This window comes from Eptesicus fuscus, chromosome 23, assembly GCF_027574615.1.
Source record: "Eptesicus fuscus isolate TK198812 chromosome 23, DD_ASM_mEF_20220401, whole genome shotgun sequence".
Taxonomy (NCBI): domain Eukaryota; kingdom Metazoa; phylum Chordata; class Mammalia; order Chiroptera; family Vespertilionidae; genus Eptesicus; species Eptesicus fuscus.
In genome coordinates, this window is record NC_072495.1 from 12,437,505 (window position 1) to 12,463,549 (window position 26,045).

The following is a 26,045-nucleotide window of genomic DNA, read 5'->3' on the forward strand; positions in this document are numbered from 1 at the left end:
TTTTTAGAATATATTTTATTGATTTTTTACAGAGAGGAAAGGAGAGGGATAGAGAGTTAGAAACATCGATGAGAGAGAAACATCGATCAGCTGCCTCCTGCACACCCCCTATTGGGGATGTGCCCGCAACCAAGGTACATGCCCTTGACCGGAATCGAACCTGGGACCTTTCAGTCCTCAGGCCGACGCTCTATCCACTGAGCCAAACCGGTTAGGGCTAATCCACACACTTTTAAAATGAATTGCAATAACTAATTCCATGCGAACCACAAATGCAACCCACCATGAATTATGCCAGCCACTTTATTCCACCACTTTTTAACTTTGCATCCTTCCCTGACCATCGGCCAAGATCACTCTCCTTTTTTCCCAACAGCTGCAGGACCGTCCAGGTCTAGGCTAGTCAGTGGCGCCTCCACCCCTCAATTCAGTCCCCACTCCGCTTTATTTTTCTCCATCGTCCTCATCCACACCTCATGTTTTCTTTTTAAAAAAATATATTTTATTGACCTTTCACAGAGAGGAAGGGAGAGGGATAGAGAGTCAGAAACATCGATGAGAGGGAAACATCGATCAGCTGATCTCCTGCACACTCCCCACTGGGGATGTGCCCGCAAGCAAGTCACATGCCCTTGACCGGAATCGAACCCGGGACCCCTGAGTCCGCAGGCCAATGCTCCATCCACTGAGCCAAACCGGTTTAGGGCACACACCTCATGTTTTCTAGTTCTGTGTCCACCCCCTCAGCCGTTCCCTCATCAGAATGTGAGCCCCACAAAGGAAGAGACTTCTTTGGCTTGCTCATTGCCTGGCATGCAGCAGGTCCTCAATGAACGTGTGCTGACTTCGCTCCCAAGCTCCCAGGGCCCTTCATTTACCTCTAACACTTGTTCGCTAAGCCCATTTATTTTCCAAACAAATGTTCTCTTATATCAACAAGTAAGTAAGTGCTGGATGAAGGAACAAGTAGTTGTTTTTTTTTATATGTTTTATTGATTTTTTACAGAGAGGAAGGGAGAGGGATAGAGAGTTAGAAACATCGATGAGAGAGAAACATCGATCAGCTGCCTCCTGCACACCCCCCACTGGGGATGTGCCCGCAACCAAGGTACATGCCCTTGACCGGAATCGAACCTGGGACCTTTCAATCCGCAGGCCGAAGCTCGAGCCAAACCGGTTAGGGCGGAACAAGTAGTTTTTGACCATCCCCTGTATGTGGCCCCTGTGCTGGCCCAGACACTGATCTGCGCTCCAGACATTCACACCATGCATGGGCTGCTCCACCCACTGGCCTAGAATAGGACATGAACCCCGCAAAGCAGAGGAAGACTTTGCTAATTCTGACCATGGGCACTGGGGCAGGTAGGGAGGAGGGCACCCTAGCGGTGGGAATAGCAGACGTAAACACCCAGAGACATGTGGGAATGAGTGATTCTAAATTTGGGAAAACTCAGGGAGCAGAGGCACAGGAAGAGAGAAATGGATTGAGGACAGGTGTCCACCCGAAGGGTTTCAAAGTCCTCGGGAGCTTCCTCATGCTGCCGCTAGGGGGCAGCCTAGGCACACCGAGGGTTGCTCTCTAGGGACTGCACCTGGGCCCATACCTGCCTGCTGAGGCCTTGAGCACTGTGTCAAGGTGAGCTGGAAATGTCTCTGACCCTGCAAGCCTAGGATTCAGGCCCCGCCCAGCCCTGTTCTCTCCCCAGAGCACCCTGGGGAACCTCCCCCACACATGGACCCATAAGGGACATTCTTCCAGAGGACCCAGGACCAGTGTCAAATCCACAGGAAGTCCTCCCTTTTCATTTTTCTTGCAGCCCCACTCCTGCAAATCCAAGTTTCCATGTGGCCATGGGAAGTTTTAGTGAGTGAATCAAGAAGCACAAGGCCAGGTGGGCTAAGGAAGGCAGGACCACTGAGTGGTAGAGCAACTGGGCTCTGGAACCCAGCCTGCCAGTAGACAGTGAGGAGGCCTCCCTGAGCCTCAGTTTCCTCATCTGTGGCGGGGAGGGGGGTATTCTGAACAGATTCTGTGTGCAGAGCCCTTGGCCCAGGGTCAGGACCCAAAGAAAGACCAAGAAAGCTGGTGAGGGCACAGATGGGGGGAGTCTGGGGCAGGAGCAGATGGTTCTGGGTCCAGTCGGCCTCCCCCAAGGGCCTTGAGAGCCTGAAGGCTTTGATCAGGGGCAAGGGGAGGCCATGCAGGTCTAGTGAGGTGGGCAGGCCGGGAAGGAGTGAATGCCTAGTCATGGCCTGCACTGGGCCCCTCCCCGACTGACCAGATGACCTGGAGGCCTCAAGCCTGTCCAGGCCTGCCCAGGAGGAGAAAGGGGGATGGAAAGCCCAGCTGGCCAGAGGGCAGAGGAGCCTACAGAGTGGTGAAAAAGGCAGTGTCTGAGGAGTCTGGAGAGTTCTGGAGCAAGGGTCACTGAGCCTGGCCTAGCACTATCCACCGCTGCCCAGGGGCCTCTGGTCAGGGCAGGTCTCAGGACCTCGCCAGCCCTCCCCCAACAGAGGAGAGGCTTTCAAGCTTTTCTCATCGTTTTCTGTTCTCACTCCCCACACGTTGGATGCGTTATCAGGTTTCAGTAGTATCAGGACACAGTAGCTGCCACAGAAGTGGCTCCTTTTTGCCTTTCCCATGGCCCACCTGCTGTGGGAGCCCCCATCTTGCATATCCCCCCTGGAACCAGCCCATCCATCCCCTTCTACTCCTGCCAATGTGCATTTTTCAAAATGTAAGGTTAGCTGATCAGTATCAGCCATTATATGACATGTGTTCACAAGAACACAACATGACAGACAATAAATGGAAAGCTTAGGCCCAGCCGGCGTGGCTCAGTGGTTGAGCGTGGACCTATGAACCAGGAGGTCATGGTTTGGTTCTGGGTTGGGGCACATGCCTGGGTTGTAGGCTCGATCCCCAGTGTGGGGCGTGCAGGAGGCAGCCGATCAATGGTTCTCTCTCATCACTGATGTGTCTATTTCTCCCTCTCCCTTCCTCTCTGAGATCAATAAAAATATATTTTTTAAAATAATAAATAAATAAATAGCACAGATTCCACCTTTTTTAAAAAAAAATATTTTTATTGGTTTCAGAGAGGAAGGGAGAAAGTGAGAGGGAGAGAGAGATAGAAACATCAATGATGAGAGAGAATCATTGATCGGCTGCCTCCTGCACGCCCCCTCCTGGGGATCGAGCTGGCAACCGGGCATGTGCCCCTGATCAGAATCGAACCCGGGACCCTTCAGTCCGCAGGCCGCAGGCCGATGCTCTGTCCACTGAGCCAAACCGGCTAGGGCAGATTCCACCTTTTGATCACACTTCTCCCTGTCTCAGCCCCATGGCGGTCGGATGTGAAGGCTGGGTGGAAGTGTGTGGGAAGTCAGGGGTTCCACCCAACCCTGGGGCCCAACCACAGGGGCCCAACCCTGGGCTTGTCAAACCAAATGTAATCCCAGGTGGAGCCGACTCTAGGAACCTGGGCACCGAGGGTGCCTGGGGCCTTGGTGGCATCACTGACACCCCAGGACATTGACTTTAGCTTGGGGAACCCCATTGGCCAAAGCCCCTTGGATAAGGGTCTTTGGCTAGAGGGTTGCCCTTCTGGGGGCTTGGCCCCTCCGGCTCAGCCTAAGTGGGGTGGGGCTGGATCTAAATCCTGGATCGCCCACTTCCTGGTTGGGCAATCTCAGGCAGTTCCCTGACTCTCAGTCTCAATTTCTTTTTCCCAAAAATTTGCCTTCTGGCTGCCCTGCCCCTTCAGCCAGTTCACTCCAAGGTGTCCTTCAAAAGTGCTCTCTCCTTCTATCTTGGCAGCCTTCCCCAATCCCGTCACCCTTCCTGGATTTAACTACCCCTCCCGTGTGCACGGACAGCCCCCAGGCACAATCCCAGTGCCTTGGAGTTACTCATTTGTTCCCTTGCCTCCCCCAACCGACTGGTTCTTACTCCACGTTGCACCCTCAGTGCGGGCCTCCGGAGCTGGTGTGGACCATGTGTGAGCAGGCATGGGGGTTTGTACCCCAGCACATTGGTTCCTAATTTAGGAAAGGCACCAACTGGCTTGTGACCCAGACACCCAAGATAGGGTTGGCCTGGGGCTCTAGCCCAGTGGTCGGCAAACTCATTAGTCAACAGAGCCAAAAATCAACAGGACAACGATTGAAATGTCTTTTGAGAGCCAAATTTTTTAAACTTAAACTTCTTCTAACGCCACTTGTTCAACATAGACTCGCCCAGGCCGTGGTATTTTGTGGAAGAGCCACACTCAAGGGGCCAAAGAGCCGCATGTGGCTCGAGAGCCACAGGTTGCCGACCACGGCTCTAGGTGGCTGCATTTCACACAGGGAACTGGCCTTTGCAAGCCCTCAGCATGTGCCTGAGCTCACGTACTGCCCACGGCAACCCAACCCAGGTGGTGTAATTATTTCCCCCTCGTACAGAGGGAGAAACTCAGGCTCAGAGAGGGGAGGTTATTCAAGGTCGTTCAGCCAAGTTGGTGGCAGAGTAGGGTTGGAACCCAGGTGTGTCCCTTTGCCCCTAGTCCTTATCTGAAGGATTCCTGCCCCAGCCTGGGGGCAGGGCCTGGGTCTAGGGAGGAGGCCAGAGGGAGGGAGAGTCAGGAATTTGAATTGGGAGAGCTGGTAGGGGGAGGGTGGGGAGTTTGGGAGTGGCCAGTAGTTAGGACTTGGGCAACAGGGCGCTCTGTGAAGCTTCACTGGGCGGAGGGGGGCTGCCAGGCAGGCACAGATCTGCTGAGTCAGAGATGCCTCAGGGTCTCCAGGGGAGGCATCTGAAAGGCGGCCCTTCGCTGGGGCCAGGGAAAGCACCCCAGGGTGGTGCACCGAGGGGTTGAATTGGGTGCTGAGGCCCCACCCAGGACCATGGGGATTTAAGGAGAAAGAGGCCTCAGAAAGGACAGGGGGTCACATTTTCCAGAAGGAGGGAGTGGTCAGCCTCCACAAGGTCAGGCAAGATAAGGGCCGCTGGGCTCAGCCTCCCTCGTGACTGTGGCCAGAGGCTTCGGTCCCAGCCCAGGGGCTTCCTGGTGTCCTGGCCGTGAGAGAGCTGGCCTCCTCCCCCATCGCCACAGGAAGAAAACTGGAAAGCTGGAATTTGGAAAATAGGAGGCTGCACAGGGGCCACTCTCACCCTCTCACTTAGAGAAGCGGAGCCACCAAGAGGTTCTCCAGGCCCCACGATCCTGTCCCCCAAACAGAAATGAGGAGGGGTCCGCAGATATGGCTGTCAGCCCCATTTTGTGGGTGGGAAAACTAAGGCTGACAGAGGTCAGTTCTGGGTCAGCTGACTGGTCAGTGGCATAGCCAAGATCTATCTATTATCTATCTATCTATCTATCTATCTATCTACTATCTATCTATCTATCTATCTATCTATCTATCTATCTATCTATTTTAATTCTCACCCGAGGATAATTTTCTTGATTTGAAAGAGGGGGCAAGGGAGGGAGAGAGAGAGAGAGAGAGAGAGAGAGAGAGAGAGAGAGAGAGAGAGAGAGAGAGAGAGAGACATCAATCAGTTGTCTTTCACAGGCATCCAACCAGGGACCAAACCAGCAACTCAGGCTTGTGCCCCAACTGGGAATTGAACCTGAGATTCTTCGGTGGGTGGGATGATGCTCCAACCAAGTGAGCCACAGTGGCAAAGGCTCTGTCCCAGCTTTTTATAGGGATACTAGAAGCCTGGTGCACGAAATTCGTGCACAGGTAGGGTCCCTAGGCCGGGCCGGAGATCAGGGCCAATCGGGGCCTCCGGCTGCTGGCCGGGGCCTTCCTTCATTTCATACCACCCCCCAGTGGTCAGCGCACATCAGAGCAAGCGATGAGTCTCCTGGTCGAACTCCTGTGGGGACAACTTTCATATTAGGCTTTTATATATATAGATATAAGCAGATATAGGAATGGAAACAGATATATAATTTCTAAACACCATAAATGAATTACATCATACATAATATTCTGCATCTTGCTTCTTCCATTTAGCAGAATGTCTTGGATGATTTAACAGTAAACCATTCAACCTTCATCACCTGTCTGCCTGCTGACAGTGCTGCCACCATAAGCTGGGTTCCCTGAAGTTACTGGTGGACTGAGGTCCTCCTTGCTGGCCTGGGCTGACGGTGGCCCGCCCCTCCATCCCCTGGGCTCTCATCACGTCCCATGGTCCCATATGTATGGCACCTGCCCTGCCAGCCTCATCTGGGTGCCTCAGAAAGCCCTTATCCCTTCAGGAACTTGCACATGCTGCTCTCCTCCCTGGCCTCACCCTGCTTTGCACTTGAGTTTGGCCTTTAGGTCTCCCCTACGAAGTCATGCATGCACCAAGTTGCTATTCAAAATGTAGGTGCCCAGCCCAGCCAGCATGGCTCAGTGGTTGAGTGTCAGCCCATGAACCAGGAGGTCATGGTTCGATTCCTGGGTCAGGAATGCCCAGTGTTGCAGGCTCAATCCCCAGTGTGGGGCATGCAGGAGGCAGCTGATCAGTGATTCTTTATCACCATTGATGTTTCTATCTCTCTTTCCCTCTCCCTTCCTCTCTGAAAGCAATTAAAAAAAAATCTCTCTCTCTTTCTCTCTATATATATATATAAAAAGAAAATGTAGGTGAATGGCTCGGTCCTGGACACCAGCTGGAGAAGTGAATGGTGAATGGCGCATGATCCTGGCTTTTATAAAGCTCACCTTCCAGTGAGAGTGAGAAGGTGAGCAAGGAAGCATATAATACATCAATAAGGATGGTGCAAGGACTGGGAGGGGAATAGGGATGGCAGAGCGTGAAAGGTGGCTGTTTTAGAAAGAGCAATCAGATGAACGGAGCGAATCCAGAGGCACGGAAGCATGGAACACAGTGCAGAATCTCGGAGGGAAGGCGGGCGGGGGTGGCTGGGTGGGAGGTGATCAACCAAAGAACTTGTATGCATATATGCATAACCCATGGACACAGACAATGGGGTGATGAAGATCTGGGGAGGGGGGGTGGGGGCTGGCTGGAGGAGGTCAATGGGGAGAAAAATGGGACATACGTAATATTTTCAACAATAAAGATTCAAATAAATAAATAAATATTTAAATAAAGAAATAGAAAGAAAGAGCGAGCAGAGAAAACCATGCCAGGAGCTGATGCTGAAGAATGGTACGCCAAGCAGAAAGAACAATGTGGCAAAGCCCCGTCCTTGGCCCCACACAGCAGGGCAGCAGTCCCCCCGTTATGACCCCACAGAGTAGCCCGCACCTCTCCCTGCCCAGCTCCATTCCCCCTGGGAGTGTTCTCTCCTCTCTTCCGTTGACTATGGTCCTTCAGGGGCCAGGGACCACTGCCGTGCTGTTCACTAGCCTCGTGCCCATCTCTGCATCTTCGGCATCAGCAATTGTGAACTCAATAGCGTGTGCATCCTCTCTTGGGCTCAAGGTGCTTCGTTAGCTCTGTCCCGGGCTGTGGGATGGCATAGAGCAGTGGTCGGCAAACTGCGGCTGGCGAGCCACGTGCGGCTCGTGAGCCACGGCTTGCCGCTCTGTTGACTAATGAGTTTGCCGACCACTGGCATAGACGGAGGAGGTAGGTACTAAGGGGAGGGGGCCTGGTCAATTGGTAAAGCCTTCCTTCTAGGGACCATGCATGTTGTGAGTCTTCTTCAGACGATGTGCTATGTGCTAAGAGGCTGCACTGAGCTCTTGCTGTCAGAGGGGCCCCGGTTGGAGCTTAGCCGTGTGACCTTGAGCCTCAGTTTTCTCAGGATGTACCGGAGGATGCTCCAGCCGGAAAGCCACACTGGCCAGGGCTTTTCACCAACTTTTGAACTTTAAGTGCTTATGGAGAATTGCACAGCCCGGCCGACCTATGAACCAGGAGGTCACAGTTCTATTCTCAGTCAGGGCGGGCACATGCCTGGGTTGCAGGCTCCACCCCAGTGTGTGTGTAAGTGTGGGGTGGGGGTTGGGGGTGGGGGGGGGTGTGGGAGGCAGCCAATCGATGATTCTCTCTCATCATTGATATTTCTATCTCTCTCTTTCCCTTCCTCTCTGAAAGCAATAAAAATATTTTTTAAAAATAAAAAATAAAATAAAATTGCACTGGAAGAGGGGCGTAAACTGGCTTGGATTTTATCAAATGCTTCTCAAGAAATGGGCCTGGATGGGCACTGGAGGTGGGGAGATGGTGTAAGGCTGCCCGGGAACCAGAAGAGATGTTGTGAGTTTAGCTCACTGAGATTAAGAAATCTTTTCTTCCCTCTGGAACTTTCCCTCTGAATTTAACAGGAATATGTACTAAGTATGTAAAACTTGGAAGGTTTGGGAGAGTGATAGGAGCAGAAAAAATACAAACTCACTGCCTGGCCAGCATGGCTCAGTGGTTGAGTGTTGACATATGAACCAGGAGGTCATGGTTTGATTCCCTGTCAGGGCACATGTCCGGGTTGCAGCCTCGATCCCCAGTAGGGGATGTGCGGGAGGCAGCCGATCGATGGTTCTCTCTCATCATTGAAGTTTCTCTCTCTCCCTCTCCCTTCCTCTCTGAAATCAATAAAAATATATTTTAAAAAATACAAACTCACTCGAAGCATATGAATGCTACATATTCTTGGGGAATTATACGTGGCAGGACCTATTAAAATGGAAAATGCCCACATATCATCCAACCCACAGATTTTACTTTGCGTAAACTATTCTGCGTACATAAAGGCAGGAGTATATAAAGATATATATCCAGGGGCTTAAAAATAATTTTAATAGCACCAAACTATAAATAACCTGAATATTCATAAATAAGGACAGTGTTTATGGAACCCTCATACTCTGGAATCAGTCGGCTATTAAAAAAGAATGAGCCCTAACCGGTTTGGCTCAGTGGATAGAGCGTCGGCCTGCGGACTGAAGGGTCCCAGGTTCAATTCCGGTCAAGGGCATGTACCTGGGTTGCGGGCACATTCCCAGTAGGAGGTGTGCAGGAGGCAGCTGATGGATGTTTCTCTCCCATCGATGTTTCTGGCTCTCTATCCCTCTCCCTTCCTCTCTGTAAAAAATCAATAAAATATATTTAAAAAAAAAGAATGAATTATGGATGTGACTCAAACTAGAAAGTTGTCTGTGATGGATACTTAGGTGAAAAAGAGCAAATCTAGTGTAAATTGTATAATGACTTACAGTTTATATAGTATCATATTTTATAGTTTCAAAACAGTAAGAGCTTTTTTGTAATACGTGAACAAACACATATTGATGCCCGAGAAGAAAGGGAAGATACAGATCATGCCCTGGCTGGGTAGCTCATTTGGTTTGCGCATCATCCTGATATCCAAGGTTGCAGGTTTGGTCCCTGGTCAGGGCACATATAAGAATCAACCAATGAATGCATATATAAGTGGAACAACAAATAGATGTTTCTCTCTCTCTCTCTCTCCCCTCCTCTCTCTCCAAAATCAATAAAAATTTGTTAAAAAGATAAAAACCAATAAAGCCTGTTAAAAAAAGAGATACAGGTCAAACTGTTCAGAGTACAGATGGGAGTTTGGGAGGGAAGAAAATCAATAACTTATAAAAAATGCATTTCATATTAGCAGAATTGTTCTAATTAGAAATGTTGCTTTTTTGGGGGGATGCAAAGTGGGAAAAGGGGGTCAAATATATGGTAATGGAAAGAAATTACACTTCAGGTGGTGAGCATGCAATAGAGTACACAGATGTCAAATTATAAGGTACACCTGAAATTGTAGAATATTATTTCCAATGCTACCCCAATAAATTTAAAAAAGAAATGTTACTGTTGTAGTAAAGCACACTGAAATATGTGTGTGTAAAAAAAATCCCAATCCCTAGAGAGAACTTCTGTAGATATTTTGATGTATGTATTTCCATTTGTTTTCCTATAGATCAATATTTTGCATGCATTTGTTACATACAATGTTAAAATTTTAATTGATGTTTTTTAGAGAGAGAAACATCCATTTGTTGTTCCACTTATTTGTGCATCCATTGGTTGATTCGTGTATGTGCCCTGACCAGGAATTGAATGGACCTCAGTATATGGGACGTCACTCAACCCACTGAAGCACGCTGGCCAGGGCTGTTACATACAGTTTAACAGTTTGCTTTATTTTTCTTAAAACCATTTTCACATTTCCAGATCATAAAACATCTTTATAAACACCATTTGTAGTGGCTGCTTAACAGTCCTTCATGTGGACTATTTAACCAATCCCCTATTGTCAGACTTTCACTTTGTGTATGACTTTTTCATTATTATAAATGATACTTGGAAAAAACGATTATACATTAATTTTCAAATGTAAATGAAACAAATGACTATTGAATTCCTCTGAAGTCTCAGGTGTGCTCTTGGCACTGGAGTTACAAGCTTTGGTCTTAGAGAGACAGATAATCAAGCACATGATCTGCAAATGTGGTTAATTTCTTCAGAATAGAGTCTTGAAAGATGAATTACTAGTGGTCAAAGGGAGTATGAGCATTTTAAAAAGATTTTATTTTTGACTCATACTGCCAAATTCATGTTCAGGAATTTTGACGCAATTTATATGCTTCCAACAGTAGGTGAGAGTGATTACCCATCAGACCCTTGCCTATGTTTAAAGGTTTGGAAACTGATTTCTAATTTGGTACAAATAAAAAAAAAACACCTGGCATCTTGTGGTTTTAATTTGCATGCCTTTTGTTAGTAGAGCATTGACATTTTTCTTTCAGTAGTTTCTTCCAATAGTGAGTCCTCTACCAAGCTCTATTCATGGACAATTCCTTTTATTTCTTCAACATATTTGATATCTCCTTCTACATGGATGTTGGATATTTCCTTTTTCATTTATTATTTCTAGGATCTGTTCCTAGGCTTTCCATTTTGTTCCTTGGTCTGCATAACTGCAGTTGCTTTATAATTTGTTGTTAATCCTCACCCAAGGATATCTCCTCCATTGATTTTTAGAGAGAGTGGGAGAGAGGGAGGGGAAGAGAGAGAGAGAGAGAGAGAGAGAGAAACATCGGTGTGAGAGAGACACATTGATTGGCTGTGTCTGTCATGCACACATCCCTACTGCACCCCTACGGGGTGGGGGATGGAACCTGCAACTCGGGAATCTTCCCTTGACTGGGAATCCAACCCACAACCCTTCCATCCACCCGCCAACACTCTAACCACTGAACAAAACTGGCCAGGGCCATAATTTGTTTTATTTTTATTTTTTGTTTTAATATCTGTTATGGCAAGTCCACCCTCATTCTTTTTTTTTTTTTTTTGTTCCCAAAAGGGAAAACCATAGCTGTTTCTGGCTATTTATTCTTCCAGGTGAACTTAGAATTTTGTTAGGTCTAAGAAATGTCCTACTGTTAGGATTAAACTTACACATTAATTTGGAAAGAACGGTCACATAATCAGCCTTCCCGAGGGGTTCCTGAATTGGTTTTCAACCTTGACTAGTGCGAGGGTATAATTTCTCTACCTGGCAAATCTGGGTTCCGCTCAGACTTTGACAGCAGTGCGTTCCTTTGTTTGGTGTTGGAAGTAGAATGAGATCCAATCGAGAAGTGGCTGCGGCTCCGGGCCAGCTCCGGCCCCTTCGCAGGCCATCTGCATCGTCCGCCACGAGCCTGGGTCCGGGCGGGCCACCTTAGGCGCGGCGCTTGACCCCAGGGGCCTTCGAGGGGCTGCGGTCACCGGAAGGGGCTGGCTGAGCACCGCATGATCGCGAACTCCGAGCAGGTAGGGCCAACCTGCGGGGCTGCGGGCACAGGTCCGAGGAAACGCTGGGGTCCGCGTAGGGAGCTAGACTCTCTTCGCGATCCGAACAGCCCGGGGCTCCCTAGGAACCCAGACCACGCAGCCTGCAGTCCCGGGGGGCTGCGCTTTGAAGGTGGGGTCTCTGCGGGAGACATGCAGCGGGGGTGAGATGTCCTGGCAGTGGGGCGCAGGGCGTTAGGGGTTCCTTGATGGGGGGCTCCGAGGGGTCAGGGTCAGGCTCCAAGGGGGGTCAGCTCTGAATGTGGGGGCGGGAGCTGGGCCTGTGGGGGCTCAGCGTCCCCTTCTCCGGGGTGCGGTCCGGGTGTTTCGGAGGCGAGATAGGGGTTCAGCCTCCGCACCTGGAGTCCAGGTCAGGCGGGGCGCCCTAGGTTGGGGTCCGGGGCTCCTCCCGGGCGCCCCTCCCCCACGGCGCTGCGCGGCGGCCGCCCACCCCGCCCAGCACTCGGACCGCTCGCCCGCCGGCCCCGCCCCCGCCCAGGCTCCGCCCCCAACCCAGGCCCCGCCCCGCCGCGCCCCGCCCCGCCGCTCGCCCATTCAGTTGTGGGTCAGGGGTGAGCAGGCGGCACCGACGTCACAAGCTTCCAAGATGGCGCCGGGCGGGCGGCTGTGAGCAGCGCTCCGGGCGCGCTGGGCGGGGAGCCGGGCCGGCGGCGGGAGGACAGGGCGGCGCGGGCCTGGCGCCGAGGACGAGGAGCCGCAAGCAGGGCCGGCCGGCTGGCGGGCGGAACGCCGCCGCCGACGCACATAAGGTGAGGGACGGTCAGGGGTGGCCGGGGGCGCGGGTGGGGGGCCACGGCGGGGCGCGCCCCCGGGGACAGGGGCGTGGGCGGGCGCGCGCCCGGCCGACGTGGGGCTGCGCGCGTGGGAGGGGCGCGAGTGTCCGCCGGGCCTGGGCGGGGCGCACGCGGACCCCCCGGGGCTGGCCCCAGCCTGCCCGGGCTTTGTGGCTCGGGTGTCCGCTGGGGCGCGGGCGGCGGGGGACCCCGGGCACAAAGCCCCCGGGGCCGCGCCGGGCTGGGACGCAGGTCTCTGGAGCGAGCGGGGGTCAGCGGGCGAGCGGGCGCCGGCTCTTTGTGCCTTTTCATTAGCAATCTAATCCGAACTGCGTCGGGCGAGCTGCGCTGCCTGACAGGCGGGCGGGCTCCCATTATGCAAAGGGCCCTGCGCCTGCGGCCGCCCCTCACGGGGGGATTTTGCTATTTCTAGAACTGCGGCCTTGCAGTTCTGTGATCCTCTCTTGCCCCCTCCCATAGAAAGACTGGCAAGGGCAGGGGCAAGCGGGGCGGGGGCGGGGGGGGGGCGCTCCCAGAACGCCAGGTCCTGCCGCTGGTAGGCTCGCTGCCCTGCCCCCAGATCTCAGATCTGTAGGCAGCCGCTTGGCAGGAAGAGAGATGGGCTTGGGGGAGGGGGTCGGCTGGCAGAGGGAGGGGACTGAAGGGCCCCAGCTTGTCACTCTCTGTTTATCTGCCAAGATTGTTCATATTCACACAGGCCTAGCTCGTGGGGGGTGGCGGCGGGGGTGGGGGATGCCTCTCCCTGGGGGGCCGGGGGAGGGAGGTTGGGCAATGACTTACGGAGAGGAGGGAACCGGGCCTGATAATGCTACCAGCGGCCCCACCCAGAACCGCGTGGGACTGCCTGGGGAAGGGGACCCAGTGCTGATTCGGATGGGTTGGGAACGGTTTTGAAGTTATTTATCTATGCCTTCTCCTACCCCCTCCACCTCCAGTGTCTTTTCTAGTAGGAGTTGCCAAGCACATCTGGAAAGCTAGGTTCCTGGCCCACCCCACCCCACCCCCAATAGCAGGAGGGGTGTAACCCAGGGAGGCCACCCCTCTGACATATGTGGTGGGGGGAGGGGCAGCGCCTTGCCCATAGGAATCCTGTGGCAGGGGCTTGTTGACTGATGGGGGGATTGCTGTGCCTCTCGAACCGAGGGAGGAGCTGGCAGGTAGTGGAGGGGCCTCCAGAGCTTCGAGGCTGATCTTGCAGCGGGGAGAATTCCAGGGGCCCCTGGGTGGAGGGATGGAGTTGGGTCACCCAAACCCAGAACCTTTCTGGAGCTAGCATTTATTACTTCCTGGCTTCTGGCTTTCCGTCTTCCTCTCCATTCCCATCTGCCAGTGTCTGGACTCCCTGGGCCTCTCAGCAGACATTTTCAGGAGCACGGGCCATGTGGCCGGTCTGTGGCCCTGGCTCCAGGAGAGAGTCCTCAGCAGAGCAGGGTTGTTTGAGTGGTCTGAAAAAAAGCAGATGGGCGGCCTCAGGCTGGCCTCCAGAGACAAAGCTGTGTGGTGCGATTGCTGGTTTGGAGGGCTCTCAGCTCATGGGTGGGAGTGGGAGGGTGGGTGGGAGGTTGATACTTGAGGGTTGAACCGAGTCCTTCGGTGCCAGCATAGATCACTGTGCCTTTGAGTGACCCTTCCGTGCTGCGCAGTTGGGCTTATTGTGAAAATGTCTGTGTACCAGGGGCAGGACATGGACTCAGAGGCTGGGAGGGGGCTCCCCACATGCCTGCCTGCCTTGGGATTCAGAGCTCCCACGTTGGTCTGCTTTCCTTTGGCTCCTGGCTTCCTGCAAGTCTGTTTTGGGGTGTCACCGAGAGCCTGTTGCCCAAGCTTCTCTGGCTGTTGGACTCGAGTGCTGGTGTGTGCCCCGAATTCTTCCCTGCAGTGTTTTCCTGCCAGTTGTTAGGACTTGTAGATTAGTCACTCAGCTTTTACAAGCGATTCCTGAAAAGAAAAATCTCCCTCTGGTTGCTGGCTCTGTGCAGAGGAAGAAGCAGCCTGAGGGAGCAAGGCCTTTAATTAAAGCAACACCGAAATGATTGCGGCTGTTGCTGGAAGGTGGAGGAGGCGCAGGTGGGGCCGAGGTGATGCTCCCCTCCTGCTGTTTGGTACCTGCTCCGGGGACAGGTAGGCATGATCCTGCTCTTGCTCCCTGGCCCTGGCCGGCAGCCCAGCCTTCTCCACAAGCTGCAGTCCTGGATGAATCCTCACGTAGTGTTTTCTTTCCATAGATCAGATTTCTCATTTCGTTAATAAGCACGCAGCCTCCGATCCACTTGAAGTCAGCTGTCGTGGACTCGGAGCAACAGGGTTTTGCATTATTGAGCTGACAGGCCTGCTGCCTTCCCGGAGTCCTTATTGTCTGCCAGGGTCAGATCTGGGGGTGGGTTCAGTGCCTTTTAATCAGCAGCTAACTCCTGGAGAAGGGCCGGCTGGGCAGTTCTGGAGAGTCAGAGGAGTGAGGAAGGAATAAAGTTCAGTTTACCCAGGGGACCTGTGGCTCTGCCCTTTTGCTTGGCCTGTTGGCCGCTAGCAGTCAGCCCCACCCTGTAGCTTGCTTGCCTGGCCCACTGGGTCTGAGGGCCACTGCCCCCGGGAAGTGATCACTGGGAGGGTGGGGGCTCTCCTTCCTGCCTGATGCCTGGGAGGCAGCTTTCACCTGACAAGGCAGGTTCCTGCCATCCTGGCTCTTGGATCCTGACTGAGGAGAGACTCCTGGAGGGCAGTGAGAAGGGAACTGGGCTTAGAAAGTCTGAAGCGTGACACCGGCTTTGCCGTTTATTCTCCCTGTGACCTTGGACAGTGATTAACTCTCTGAGCCTTAGTGTCCCTGTTTCTAAAATGGAAACAGAACTTGAGTTTACATTCACGTATCGCTGCCCTCCAGAGCTCAGCCTGGGGAAGACAGACAAGCAAACAAATGATTTGTAAGATGGGGCGATAAGGACTGGCACCGTGACAAATGGAGCTCACAGGGCACCACAGGGATAGTGGCTGTGAGGCATGGAGGGAGGGGCCGGCTCTGGGCTGGAGGAGAGCCATGGATGCCATGCTGAGTTCAGGCTGGCTAGAGGAGAGGTGTTTTTGTTAATCCTCAACAGATGATATTTTTCCATTGATTTTTTTTTTAGAGAGAGTGAAAAGAAGGGGTGGGGGAGAGAGAGAGAGAGAGAGAGAGAGAAAGAAAGAAAGAAAGAAAGAAAGAAAGAAAGAAACATTGATGGGGTGATGGGGCCAGGGATAGAGCCTGCAACCTAGGTGCATGTCCTTGACCGGAATAGAACCTGTGACCCTTCAGCCTGCAGGTCAATGCGCTAACCACTGAGCCCCAGCTAGGGCAGAGAGGGATTTTAATGGGGAGTGTATTCAGTGTCAGTAAAGCAGTGTGGAGTGTGGCTGGGGAGACAGCAGAGCATTGACAAAAGCATGGCAAGCAGGTGCTGTTACAGAAGTTAGCACAGGAACACCCACCGTGTGCCAGGCACCTGAGGCTTTTCATGAGCTTTTTATTCATTCCACAACCAGCCCCTGTGGCCTGACTCACCAGGTTGGTCTCTGCTCTCTGGTGCTCACAGATCTGTTGTCTCCCAACAAGGCTCCCACCTGAATCACCATCGTACCCTCTTACAAAGGGGACAATGAGATTTGGAGGTTAAATAACTTGCTGAAGTTGTAAGTAAGCAGCTGGTCAGGCTGGGGCTGGAGGGTAAATGCCTTTGACTCCAGAGCCTGTGAGGGCCCATGTAGTGCGGAATCTGGCGCGGTCTGAGATCCCAGCAGGGAGGGGCGGGACAGAGAGCCCCTTCCCCAAGACGACGACAATCCTGACTCCAGGTTAGGGGCTTGGTTAGGGACTTGTAAACCAGCCCGGCCAGTTTGACTCTGCCTGGCACCACCATGCTGTGCTTCCTCCTGGGAGGGGCCTTGCCCTAAGGGTTAGGGACCTGTGCTGGGGGAGGGCTTGGAGAGGGATTGCAAGCTCAGCCCGGAGCCCAGTTTGAGCTGGGAATGGCCAAGCAAGGAGAGCGGGTGGGGATGGGAGTTGTGTGTGGGCCCCCCAGTAAGTTGGCTAAGGGAGAGAAAGCCAGGAGCTGACTCCGGGCTTCACCGCAGTCCAGGAGGAAAGGGCCGGGGTATGGGTACCTCGACCGAATGGAGAGAGTGACCCTAAGAAACTGCCGGGGACAGTTTGGAAGGAGTTCAGAGCCCCTCCTTCTGACTTGGGTTTTCAGGTTTTTCATGGTAATGCCCATGTGGGTGGAGGGGAGGAGGGAGGGTCGCTTTGGGGTTAGAGCAGGTCCGGCTAGAAGGGACAGCCAGCTGCCTCTTGGCCAAAGGGCTTGCTGCTGCTTGTGAGATTGTTCCTGTTTGAAGGTAACCCACTTACTGGAGCACGTGGAGTGTGGGTGAGAAGGGACAGTGGGTTTTGGAAAGGCAAGTGGCCTAGTCTTTGCATCCATCACATGGCAATTCCAAGGGCAACTAAGGAAAGGTGGGGCTTGGGCTTGGCTCAGGGGGAGCTTCTAGCTTGGGGAGTTGGCCTGTTGTGGAGATGGCAGGACTGCTGGCTGTGGCATAGGCGTGGCCGCTGTGCAGGCTCCTCCCTGGTCTTCAAGGCTGCTCCCAAGGCCTCAGGCTGCTTTGCCTGCAGCTCCTCTGGGTGGGTGGGTTCTCGGCGGGTGTGGGGCCACCCAGTGCCTTGAGAACAGCACCACCATCCCCCGCCCCACATGGGTGGAGGTGCTGCTCCCATCACCACACAGCTCTGAGCCCCTTGGCCTCTTGGCCTCTTCATCAGCTTGTTGCAGGCTCTTTAAGGGAGAGGCCTGTCCCCTCGTTGCCGTTCCCTCCTTGCTTTGCAAGCTAATGAGCTGTTGGTGAATTCTTGTTCCTGAAATGAATGAGAAGGGAGAGTAGGGTTGATGGCTGGGAGAAGGGACAGGGCTTTAGTGGCCTGCCCCTGTACACATTGTGCCACTGAGTTTGTGTTGTTACCTGTGCTGCCTGGCTGAGGCCTGCCCGCTGGTGCCCGGGTTCTCAGCTCTGCATATCAGGGTCACCTAGGAGCTGGCAGAGGCTAGGCCAGCCCATCTCTGGGGTGGGCCCAGGCATACTCGTGTCCTAAAGCCTTTGAAATGAATCTGGTGTGCAGCCAAATTGGAGAACCACTACTTTAGCAGGTGATAAATCTTTGTCAGTAATAGAATCCAGCACGTGGTGAGTCCAAATAGACTCACCAGGAACAGGCAGGGATTGTCCTGTTAGAGTCCAAATAGACCAGTAGGTGTGATCTAGGGTGGTCACAACTGCTTTACTCTGATGGACTCCTAGGGTCGGAGTCACATAACAAGGCAGGCTGATTCTTTGTTAGTTACCAGGGTCTTGGAGAAGCACCAGGTACAGAGGGGGCTCACTCTTCATGGTCCCTCTTATCTGGGTGGCAGTGGGAGGGACTCCAGGACTCTTGGTCCTGCTTGGCCTTCAGAGTCTGCCTGTCCTGGTTTCTTGGTTGCATCCTGGGGACCTGGTTGGCCTCTGTATACCCTCCCAGGACCTGACACAGTGGCATTTGGGCTCCTTGTGGCTCCCTCACAAGCTTGCTGTGGCCACTGCTGGAGACTCTTGGGGCCTGTGTCCCTTCTCTTTCACCTCAGGGTCCCTGGGAGAGAGAGAGATTGGTCCCTGAGGTTAGTTTCCTGGGCTGTTATCTGGGTAAGGTGGTGAGCGGGCCACTCACAAGGGCCAGGAGGCAGAGTGGGAGGGGCACTGGAGGCAGAGCTTCAGGTAAGGCCTGCTTGCCCGGCCCCGCCCCCTTTGCTGGGACGGAACAATGGGCTTTCCTGGGGTTTAGTTCATATCTGTGGGCTGACAGGACACAGGACAACCCCTGCCTGTTCCCGGCAGCCTACCATGTGAGGTGAGTGGCAAGGCCCCTGGGTGTGGGGTGGGGTGCTGTGGCCCTGGTTGGTGTCCTGGGTAGGAAGTGTCCTCGAGAAGGAAGTGAAGGAGATGGGATTGAGAGTGATCTTGGCTGGGGGTCAGGTAGGAGGCGGGTGGTGTGGGGTCTAGTCCGAATGTCCTCCCTCCGTTCCTTCTCTGCCTGCGCACATCTTGGTCGGTAGGTGGACCCGGGGGGCTGTGTTGACAGGGAGTGGTCTTGGGGATGGGTGTCTGCCTACTTTAGGGCTTTTGCCTCTCCACTCCATCCCTCCCCTGCCCTTTTTTTTTTCCCAAAAAATATATTTTTATTGATTTCAGAGAGGAAGTCTGGAGAGGGAGAGAGAGAGAGAAACATCAATGTTGAGAGAGAATCATTGATCGGCTGCCTTCTGCATGCCCCACACTGGGGATCAAGCCCTCAACCCAGGCATGTGCCCTTGACTGGAATCGAACCTGGGACCCTTCAGTCCGCAGGCCAACGCTCTATCCACCGAGCCAAACCAGCTAGGGCCCTCCCCTGCCCTTTGGTAAGAGGCAGCTGATGTTTTTTTTTGTCTGGCAAGTGCTAAACACGACTCTTTTGAAAACTGGGAGGAGGATGGTTCTTGCCGAGTTCCTGACAATGCTAAGAAAAGAGTGGCAGAAGAGGTCCCTGGAGCTCACTGTTGAACTCGTACCCCATGCTAGGCCTTGTGGGAGGCTCCTTACATCTGAGTTACAGCTAGGAAGTGGTTAGATAAGTTCTAAGAGTGTGAGAAACACACTCATACGTGCGTGGAAGCACTGAACATGTATGTGTGGGCTCTTCCTGTGGGCAGTGCTTGGCCAGAAGACAGCCTGGGTTTTCATTTGAGTGGGGTGGTGCGGTGGCTGCCTGGACAAAGCCAAGGAGTCCGGTTCCTGGAACTGGAGGAGGAGCTGAAGGGTAGTCCCTCGTAAGCTGGGGAAGGACCATTACAAGCCTGTTGAGCAAGTGCCCTCCCCCTTCTCCCAGGACCTGCAGGGCAGAGAGGACTCTCTGGCCATTCTTATCCTTTTAGTCACACAACTCCTTCCTTCCCTTCTGGCGTGTTAGAAGCCTCTGCCCTGTGGAAACTCGAGCATGTGGGGGACGGTGTCCCCGGAAACTCAGAGCTGGGCTCCTTTTCTTCTCTGGGGATTCCCTCAGTGTGGGCAAACAGGAGGTGCTCAGGCATTGCCGGTGATGGTGTTGGGGATGCAGGCTGGGTGGCCTCTCGGCCGTGTGAGGCTGTCTCTTGGTAGATGGGTCCAGAGGGTCTGGCAATCCTGGCAACAAGGGAGGGGCCCACCAACAACCTCCTGAGGTGCCCTGGGCCCCACCAACAGGTGCCTTTCTCCAGGAGTGGGTGGCTTGAGCACTGGGCTCGGGTCGTCCTTTGATGGCGGTAGGTCAGCCTGAGCCCCAGAGGGGTGCAGGCCTAGTGGAGAGGATCGTTTCCAAAGTCCCACATTCCATGCATGTGTTGACGCTGATAAGGGCAGCAGGGCTGGCTTAGCCGCTTTGGACAGGAGGGGACTTTGACTTCATGCCCCCAGCAGGCAGAATGCACATCCTGCTTCCTGTAACACCCCTCCCCCACCGACCACCTCTACCTCCAGAACACCCAGCTCAGGTCCCACAGCCTACAGAGGCCCAGCTTGCCTCTTGACGTATTACCTGCTCTGTGAGTTAACAGGTCTTGAGGGGTCCTTTAATAGTTTGTGCCCACCTGCTTCTAAGAGTATTTGAGAATGCCATTTGAAATGGCACTTCCTTTTTATTTGTTTGAAATTCATTACTCTTAGGTTTGGCAGGAGTCTTATCCAGGATTTCACTGTTTGGTTAAGAGGATTCTGGCCCTAGATAGTTTGGCTCAGTGGATAGAGCGTCAGCCTGCGGACTGAAGGGTCCCAGGTTTGATTCTGGCCAAGGGCTCGATCCCCAGTAGGGGGTGTGCAGGAAGCAGCTGATCAATGATTCTCTCTCATCATTGATGTTTCTCTCTCTCTCCCTCTCCCTTCCTCTCTGAAGTCAATAAAGAAATATATATTAAGCCCTAACCGGTTTGGCTCAGTGGTAGAGCGTCGGACTGCGGGCTCAAGGGTCCCAGGTTTGATTCCGGTCAAGGGCATGTACCTTGATTGCGGGCACATCCCCAGTGGGGAGTGTGCAGGAGGCAGCTGATCGATGTTTCTCTCTCATCGATGTTTCTAACTCTCTATCCCTCTCCCTTCCTTTCTGTAAAAAATCAATAAAATATATATTAAAAAAAAGAAATATAATTTAAAAAAAAAGGAAGAAGAAGATTCTGGTGTGAAATTTGTTTTTCTCCATGTCTGTAAAATGGGTTGGTAGAAATATTTCAAATAATTGTCAGCTATAGAGTGTTTTGCAGATCCCTGGGGGTCCCTAAGACCCTTTACATAACATTTAGAAGTTACTGGTCTTTGTCCCATGTTGACACTGCATAGTGGATGCCCCCTCCCCTAGTGCCATGGGCAGGTACGTCTAGACCCTGGAGTCCACGTCTCCGGTATTCTGAGTGACAAAATGGGGGTGCGAGTGCACGGGAGGCGTTTCAGGCTCAGAGAGGAGAAGCACTCGCGTTCGGGCGGGCTGTGTGCGGGACCAGCTGCTCTTCCTCATGGAACATTGTTTTCACTTGAATGAGCGACTGACGGGCGAGGTGTGGTTATTCACTCAGAATTTGTCAGACATTTTCTTAGAATGAACAAGGGGAGCCTTGTCACAACTGAAAATATGTGTTGCTGGTGAAAGAGCTGTCACGAGAAAATAGAATTTTGGAAAACTATGTGTCACCAGGAGCCTGTCTTAAAGAAATTAAGCGGTGGTCTTAATGTGGACTTTTTTGGTGCTGAGTAATGATAGGTGAAAACATTTAGGAGCTATGATTAACTCAGTGAACCAATATTTCCAAATGACCAGTGGTTGATGTTACAAAATCCTGGGTGAATATGAGTGCAGGGTAGACCAGTGGATTTTTGTTATAACCAGATATGAATAAGTCACTGACCACAGTTTCAGATTCTACATTGCAACTTTTAAGAAACTACCTCTTGTCAAGTTTTAGTGTATATCTATGAAGAAGAGCCACATATCCGAAAAGGTTATTAAAATACTCCTCCCTTCTATCTGTGTAGGGTCAAATGACTTCATGGACTTTAATCAAAACCACATAGCCTAACAGACTGAACGCAGAAGCAGATATGGGAATCCAGTTACTTCTATTAAACCAAACATTAGAGAGATTTGCAAAAATGTAAAACAATGCCACTCTTCTCACTAATATTTTTTTCATTTGGAGTAGTTTAAAAAATTGTTGTTATTATTTTTTATTGATTTAGAGAGAGGAAAGGAGAGGGGGAGAGAGAGAGAAACATTAATCAGTTGACTCCTGGACACGCCCCAACCAGGTGTCGAACCCAAAACCTGGGCATGTACCCTGACTGGGAATTGAACCCACTACCCTTTGGTGCATGGACACAACTCGACTAAGCCACACCAGGCAGGGCTAGAAGAGTTTGTTTTTTAAATATATTTTATTGATTTTTTTACAGAGAGGAAGGGAGAGGGATAGAGAGTTAGAAACATTGATCAGCTGCCTCCTGTACACCCCTTACTGGGGATGTGCCCGTAACCAAAGTACACGCCCTTGACCAGAATCAGACCTGGGACCCTTCAGTCCGCAGGCCAACCCTCTATCCACTGAGCCAAACCGGTTAGGGCAAGAGTTTGTTTTTTAAAAATTTTATTTATGTTAATATAAAATGGGTTGTTTTGATATTTGAGATCAATTAAAATTTTCATTTTTATAGTGCCAATTTTTCTAATACAGTAAATAGAATAGTAAATATAATCAATCACACAGTAGCATCTACTAGACAGTAACATATAAGCCTCATAAAAGTTCTTTGGGAGTCCTAACTGATTTTTAAGAATGTAAACCACAGTTTTGGAACTGCTGACAAGGAAGGGCTCTGGGCTACTCTCCTTTATCATTCCCCCCTCACCACCTCCACCTCATCTTCTCTCCTGTATTATTTCACCCCATCTCTTCTCAGCACTGCTTCTTCCTGACTGGCATTGTTCACCTAATAAATGTTTATGAGGGCCTGCTGCATGCCAGGTGCAGCTGTGGCTACTGGGCTGGTGGGACTCAGGGTCTCTAACCTTGGGAGCCGGTTGGGGAGCCAGGGAGCAGAGCATGGGCAGAAGGTGCGGTGCCTAGTGGGAAGCAGCGGGGTGGCTATTGCAGACACTGGCTGGGAGGAGGGAAATGCCGAACAGCCTTAGGAGAGGAGGGGGCGCTCAGGCGTGACTGGAAGGGGCCCAGCTGAGAGTGGGCTGGGGGCCCCTCTGGGAAGCACTGCGCAGGCCAGGCCTGAGTGTGGACTTTATTCAGGTTTTAGGAATCCATTGAAAACTTGTAAGTAGGGGCGTGACTTGATGAGATTGGTGTTTAAGAAAGAAGATAACCCAGGGTCGATTGGACTTGGAATTGGAGTGGGCGGGAGTTGCAGAGGGGAGATTTGTGTTAGACTTTGATATTTTCACTTGGAATGTTTTTTTTGTTGTTGTTAATCCTCACCTGAGGATATTTTTCTATTGATTTTTAGAGAGAGGAAGGGAGGGGGAAAGACAGAGAGAAACATCTGTGAGAGAGACATATTGATTGGTTGCCTCCTGCATGGGCCTGTCTAGGGTCAAGGATGGAGCCTGCAACTGAATTATGTGCCCTTGACTGAAATTGAACCTGGGACCCTTCAGTCCACAGGCTGACACTGTCCACTGAGCCAACCCGGCTAGGGCTGGAATGGCTTGAACTGCCCTTCTTACCCTCCCGTTCTTGGGACGAGCCCTGGGATTCCTTCTCGTTGGATGAGGCCCGCTGGCCCTCCAGGTATGGAGGCCCTACCCTGGCTTCTGAGGCTTTCTGTTCACTAGGACAGTGCTGTTTTCTGGGCATCTCTGACCTTCTGAAGCCCTTGTTTACTCATTGGTGTGGTATTTGCACAGCTGTGTGGCTCTGCTGGTTTTTGGGGTGCCTGGGTCAGGCGATAATGAGGGGATGCTCAGCAAACGTCACACAGCCTTCGCTGGGCTCCCTAGATCTAGAAGTTGTGTGTCCCTCTCCTCTTCCTTGTGGGACTTCTTCTCAGTAGCTTGTGCTCCAGGACATTGACAGAAGTGTTAACCAGAGAGTGTAAATGACATACCCACACATACACGCATAACGAGTGGAAAAACACCTCTTGGCTCCCCCACCCCATGTGAGAAACAGCCCCCCAGCCCTGGAGACCCCCCCCTGTGCTCATCCCTGCCTCCCTCAGAAGTCACTGCTCTTCTGAATTTGGGGCTGTCTGGATTCTTGAAATGCGGCTTGTCGCTTAGCATGCACAGAGCTGGACACGAATCTCTCTTTTTGATTCACTGAAGTGCTGTTGCTGCCATTCCTGTTCCCCACTTGGAGTGTTCCAAGGTGGCCCTGTCCCACACTGCACCACGTGGCCCAGCAGGAGGGGAGCTTCTGAGTTGTTTTCAGGATTTTGGGTTTTTTCTGCCTCCTCAGTAGCCCAGTTTTCACACACCCCCTGCTCTACTACTCCAGGTAGAGAAGTGCCTGTTTATTTTGTTTTCTGTCTCCAAATCCAGCTTCTTAATGCTAAACAATTCTTCTAGCACCTCCGAGACTCCATGTCAAAAGTAGAGTGAAATCCTGTGAGCATCCTCCCCTGTCCTCGCCCCCCCGCCCCAATCTGAGTGGAGCCCTCTGTCTGATCTTTCTGAGCTCTTGGCCTCTGTTGGACCCTTCAAGTTACCTGCTAGACAAGTGAGACCTCTTCTGTCAAGCGCTACACCTAGAGGCTTTTCAGGCACCAGTGCCACAGATCGTACTATTTTCCATAGCAGTTCCTTAATTTTATCCTTAAAAACAGCTTTTTAAAAACTCCAGTGTATATGCCCCAGGTGTGTCTATTCCCCCACCCCCTTTGGATTACAACAATCTGATCCTTGCCATTGGCTTTATTTATTTAAATATATTTTTATTGATTTCAGAGAGGAAGGGGGAGGGAGAGAAAGGTAGTAACATCAGTGATGAGAGAGAAACACTGATCGGCTGCCTCCTGCATGGCCCCTACTGGGGATTGAGCCCACAACCTGGGCATGTGCCCTTGACCAGAATCGAACCCAGGACCCTTCAATCCGCAGGCCAGTGCTCTGTCCACTGAGCCAGACCAGCTAGGGCCTTGCCATTGGCTTTAGCTCCTTAAGCTCTTTGTTTGAACCTCTGGGGGCTTGGAGGGGTTGATTGTCCAGGAGGGAGCAAGGGGGCTTTCCTTTGTCCTGCCCAGCAGCAGTGTCCTTTGACCCCAGGCCCTGAGGGCCTCCCTCATCCATTTCTTCCTGGCTTCTTCCCTTTGAAATGCCCAGTTGGTTGTGCCCAGGACCAGCTCAGACCTTGCTGTGAGTTGTTTGGTACTAGCCTGCTGTACCCCAAGTTTCCTCTTCTCTCCTGGGCTTGCCTGCCAGCATCTGAAAAGCCCTTCTCTCTCTTAGGCAGTATCAGCTAGACGCTGGGATGATTAAAAGACATCATTGGGTTGTAGTTTCCTTTGCATGGCAGACATTGGTCTGCCCCCTACTAAGGGAATTTAAGGTGGTCTGTAGGCTTCCTGTGGGTTCCTGGCCTGTCCATAGAGTTCCCTCTTCTAAGACAGATACTCCATCCTGGATTTGGTCACCTCCCTCTTTTTTTATTTTTTATTTTGTCTTGTGATTATTATTAGTTGGGGGTTCAGGGAGGTTACTGCTTGGCTCTGACCTACTTGCTAATCGGGTCCAAGACCAGACCCTGCTTCCTCTCTTAAAGGTGTTTGTGCACTTATATTGAATCCCTTAAGAAGTGTGCAGAGTCACGAGTGACAGCGTCAAGGATTCTTCACAGATGGACATGCTTGTGTAACCAGCATCCAGATTAAGAAACAGACCCCAGAAGCCCTTGTTTGTTGTTTGAGTCATCGCTTCTCTTCCACCCCCAACTGTCTTCTCTCACCCCTAGCCCCTGGGTTCTTGCTTTCCAACTTGAACTTACATGAACGGAATTGTACCTCCTAGTTTCTTGGGTCTGGCTTCTTTGGTCAAAGTATACTTGAGAGACTCATATATGTGTATGTAAGTCAACTGTGACATTGCCAAAATCAACTATTTTTGACCTATAAAAGGCAAATTCATACGTTTTAATGTAAATGTTCAGTCCTGCTCACCGATAGGTGGGTAATAGTCTCCATACCTTCAGCTGCCTCCCCCGCAGGAGCAGGGCTTGCAAGTGCTTGCCTGAGTGGGTTTCCGGTGCTGGTCACCTGGAGTGTGCTTTCTGACCCACAAGGTTTGCATGCTTTCAGTCTTGGTCTTATTTTAAAATGTGACCTTTCTCTTTCCTCCCTGGGAGATAATTCTTGTAGGCTTTGTCCAGCCAACTAAAACCCGTCATTGCTGTCTGGCATCAGTATTGTTTTGTTTTTTTCTA

At 51.9% G+C, this 26,045-nt stretch overlaps 1 protein-coding gene across 1 annotated transcript in view; it reads left to right on the forward strand.

The window, feature by feature from the left end:
- Positions 1–12,358: 12,358 nt before the first annotated feature.
- Positions 12,359–26,045, forward strand: part of HIC2 (HIC ZBTB transcriptional repressor 2) — a 28,803-nt gene continuing 15,116 nt past the window's right edge. The window contains exon 1 of the mRNA XM_054712693.1: positions 12,359–12,516. The gene's annotated coding sequence lies outside the window, so the exon portion shown is untranslated. The remainder of the gene's footprint in view (positions 12,517–26,045) is intronic.